The sequence below is a fragment of the Spea bombifrons genome, chromosome 3 (assembly GCF_027358695.1).
Source record: "Spea bombifrons isolate aSpeBom1 chromosome 3, aSpeBom1.2.pri, whole genome shotgun sequence".
Taxonomy (NCBI): domain Eukaryota; kingdom Metazoa; phylum Chordata; class Amphibia; order Anura; family Pelobatidae; genus Spea; species Spea bombifrons.
In genome coordinates, this window is record NC_071089.1 from 107,902,235 (window position 1) to 107,906,687 (window position 4,453).

Genomic DNA, 4,453 nt, shown 5'->3' on the forward strand with positions numbered 1-4,453 from the left:
TTAATTTATTTGTTTTATTTTATTTTTTTTGCACATGTGCGAATCGTTAATGACCAAGCCTGTGATTTATTCCGGTGACATGTAGAAGAATTATTCAACTTGTTAAGTAAAAGATGGCTGTAAATATTTTGTCGTAAAGAACCCATACCCCGTGAAAACTAGGTTAAGGTACTTATTTTAATATAATTACCACTAACAAACCACAGGATCTGTACGGGATAACATGTCTATATACATATCGGTTCATATGTCACAGATTGTGTGCACCTTGTTTGTGTTTTGTGCCTTTTTTTTTTCTGACTCACTTTTTGTGTTAATTGTTAACTACTTTCCTTCCAATATGTTTGTGTCCTATCGTTTCTCACGATGTACATTAATTACCCTTTTTTTCTGCTGACAAATATGATCTACTTAACCTGGCTATCCACTACAGCACAAAGGCACAACAATATTGTTATTCTTTTATTAATTTTCAAAGCCAATTTAGTAATATGTTGTAATAGTTATTTCACACTGTTTTCAAGGGGTTTTTTTTCCATGTTTTTTACAAAATTCAGATGCCTTCATTGGTCTTGAGTAATAATAGACATGTTAAATGTACTCCATGCATTTTAAATAAAAGTAAAATTGTTTCACAGTTGCCATTGGATGGTAGGTGGCTGCAAGAGTGGGTTTCTGTATTGACTTTGAAACGCTATCTTATTTTAAAACTTTTATATTTAAGCAATACATATTATTTCTGATGCATTACGTCTTCATAGGGTCACTCAGCTTTGTTTGAAGATACTTTTTAAAGTTAGTGTATTTAATAGACGAATCAAGACTTTGAAATAAAAAAGGATCCCCCAGCAAAACAAACAAAAAAGCAAATGAGAAACCAACAAATATTTATCCATGTCTTGGTCCATTCATTCATCTATCTGTTTTGGGGCCATTACAAACGTACCTCAACTTAATCACTTGCGACCTGTCATCCAACAATCAACTAACTTGTGTAAAACGTAATAAATGTTGCTGCCAAATGTCCTTTTCTGTAGAGTGAGGTCATATCTATCAGAACATATACGGTAAAGATGACGCCTTTATTGGCTAACTGAAGTATAATGAATTGCAAGCTTTCAAGGCTATCTAGGTCTCTTCAGGTGTATTACACCAGAAGAATATTCAGGCATAGAAAAAGAAGAGACTTGAAAGCTTACAATTCGTTATCTGTCAGCCATTAAAGGAATCATCTTTTCCAAATTTGTGTTTTCACCCTATGGCTAACATGGGACAACTCTAAACCTTCTGAACATATAACAATATATGCATATTATGTGCCCTGACTTATCTATTTCTTTTCTCTCCCTTTTCTCTCTTTTTCTTATGTCTCTTACTTTCTATCTTTTTTTCTCCTCCCTCTCCCCTCCTCCGCTACTCTTTCATCTACCCCACTTTCCCTTTCAGTCCCATACCATGTGGCTGGATGTGTGTCTTTCAGTACTCTACTGCTGTTGCTGATGCTCCATCGCTTTCGTTACTCTAAGGGATCAATTTCAATAACTGGTGTTTTATTTAGAGATTTGTTCATAAAGCACGCTGCTGGATGTGTCTCTCCGTTGATGTGGCCCTACAATGCTACAAGATTCTAGATCTTGTCCTAAGCCCTAAGATGCCACTGCTTGAAGTACATGTTGAAATGTGACTCCAGAAGGTGGCAAGGACCTCCCCCACTGAAAATATTCTCCGAACTGAAAGGTCGGAAAGCAAAATTAGTTTCCAAAACAAATGCACCAAAAATGAACTGAAAAAAATTGTCTCTTTGTTAAATACTTTCTCCTTTGATTTCTCTGGAGACAAGAGTACACCAGCCCACTTAGGCGGTCCGTTCCTTATGTTAGAAGGAATAAGGTGACAGGAAGAAAAATGATTTTGAAAATCACAAGTGAATTGCAGTCTTTATTACCTTTTCATAAAAGAGACAAATGCTGCCATGTTGGGTATTTAAGGACATTAACTATATAGGGTGCCTAGGGTTGTGTGCATAGCTAGTGGTGGTGGAAGCAGTGTGTTGGAAAACATATCCATGGGTGCCATTTCTTTAGTTTTCGCAGTGCTCCGGCATTGCCTCTTCCAACCAGACCATTCACCAAACAAGGCAGGGACATCAGATGCCCCTTGCGTGAAGCCATGTTTTGCCAAAAAAATGAGACCGCAATCTCTGGCCGCTTGCAATATACTCCCTCTGTTGTTTGTGACATAATCGCTGCAGTGTTTCCAATCAGCTATATTCTGTTCATTCACAAAGGACTTCTAATACTTGTGGCTTTTGCAAGTTTATTACCGTATGTTTTTTTTATCCTTATAAGACAGTAAACTGCGTGCAATCCCACCTTCTGTCACCAGATGTCACTAAAGACTATCAAATTGAGTTTGTGTGATGCACAAATATGTGACTTTTCAACCAGAAATGTTACTTTAGTTTCTTCAGCTGGAAATGGTTTACGATAAAATAGGCTAATATTTTGTATTTATTTAAGGAACGCACCCGTAAAATGGAAAATACACCCTGGGCTCATGTTTGATGCAGTCATTGAATCAGAGCCTCGGCTGTATTGCTGTTCTCCCTGTACACTCTTGCCATCTGCAATACTGCCCCAGACTGTAATATTTATTGTCTTCTAGGTCTGGGCCTATCAAACGTATTCCCTATACTGTCCCTATCACCTTCTTCACCTCACCCCAAAAAAGGCTTCCTTAACCAATCAACAACAATCAGCAAGTCTATACGACAAGGCAGAGGAATAATCCTGAGAACGGGAAGTTTAGGTGACTGTTAGCATGATATACACGTATGTAAATATTTAAATGTAGTTTGGAAACCGCTAATAATTAGCTTCAAGCTACCAAAATGTTTCTATTTTGAAGGAACGTTACATTTCTTACGTTGGCACCCTTCACTCCATGGCTCTGTCTGTATATCAGGTGTTATATCCCTTGCAACCTCTAGAGGCCACCCTTCTGAGTGTAGAACCTGGGAATAAGTACTACGGCAGCTGAACCTGATGACCTGGGAGTAGCCCTGCTCCTAAATACCTGCCGTGCCATCCAGACTATGCCTTTGTATTGCGCTGTATGCAGCTCTGCTCTTACGCTGCAATACAGACTTTATTCCGTATATACAGCCTAGTGTGTGTATTGTCTGTACCTACATGACAAACGTAATGCATTGTGGGATACAGAGTGCCTGGTGTCCCCTAAATCTGGGCTCCTCCTTGACTCCCTTGTCCAGGTCGTGACAGCGCCAGGTCCGGTCAGCAAAACAACCTTAGCAAAATGCAGCACAGTGCATTACCTGAGAATTACACACCATAAACTGTAGATTTTCCAGCATACTCAACCAACAAGAATTAAGAAACCCTGAAATATTAATATTTTTGTTTTTTGGCTGTTGTGTTTTTTATTTTGTTTTTTTTTTTTTGCTGTCAAAATATTGCGCTCAACTAAATTTACATTTTGTGAAATCAGTTTGCCAGGATACAATTCTGTCAAAGTGATCATCAAAACATGTTTTTATTATTCAATATTATTATTTTAAAAGCACTTGGTATGAATCACAAAGTGTTTTCAGGATTTATGAAGTGATTGTGTTGTTTTCTAGGAAATCTGAAGCTATATTCCAGTTCTTCTGGCTGGTTTAGAATAGTCTTCGTTGGTTCCTAGACAACATGTATTTCTATATCCAAAAATGTTTTTTTTTTTTTCTTTTCTAAAGCCATCTTATTTCAGCAAAAGACAGGAACTGAATATTTACTGCGAGTTGCTTGGGTTTAAAGCGTGAGCTCATCATAATCGCTTATTCTGTGAAGGTCTTAGGATAAGTTATAAAGTGGGGCATAAGTAGGAGTGTAACGTTAAATAAAGAGCTAAGGAAGAATTGTTTGACCCCAATTTTGGTGTAAAATATGCATCCCATTAATCAATGTACTTGTGCATGTTTATTGTGCAACATGTAGGAGCGCTGGCCACAAGGAAGCCTTAGTGGATAAGTCTATGCTGGTGGTTGTAGAGACCTCCACCTCGAGGTCATGATTGTTGAGAGGGGGCAAAAGGGACAGCTGCTGAGGGGGCCACTAAGGCAAGCCTGGGCCTATGCCAGCTGCACTTTTTGGCCTATGTCAAAGGTGATCCTGAGTCTGTGTTCTTGAGCATAATATCGGTTGTGCAGGAGCAGTAGAATTACGGGTGCTGTCTCCTAGAAAAGGAAAACTGGTTGCCTCTCTAGATGCAATACAGTAAGTAGACTTTACATATATTTAGAGAACCATAACTGCTCTGAAAGATATATTTTCATTTTAAATGTATAAATGGCAGAAGAATGCGTGTTTCCAGCCTTAAGCTATAACATCACACAGCCATGTTTGAAAGGTTCAAGCATGAAATACAAGTATTTGCTTAGTTTTTTTCTAAGCAT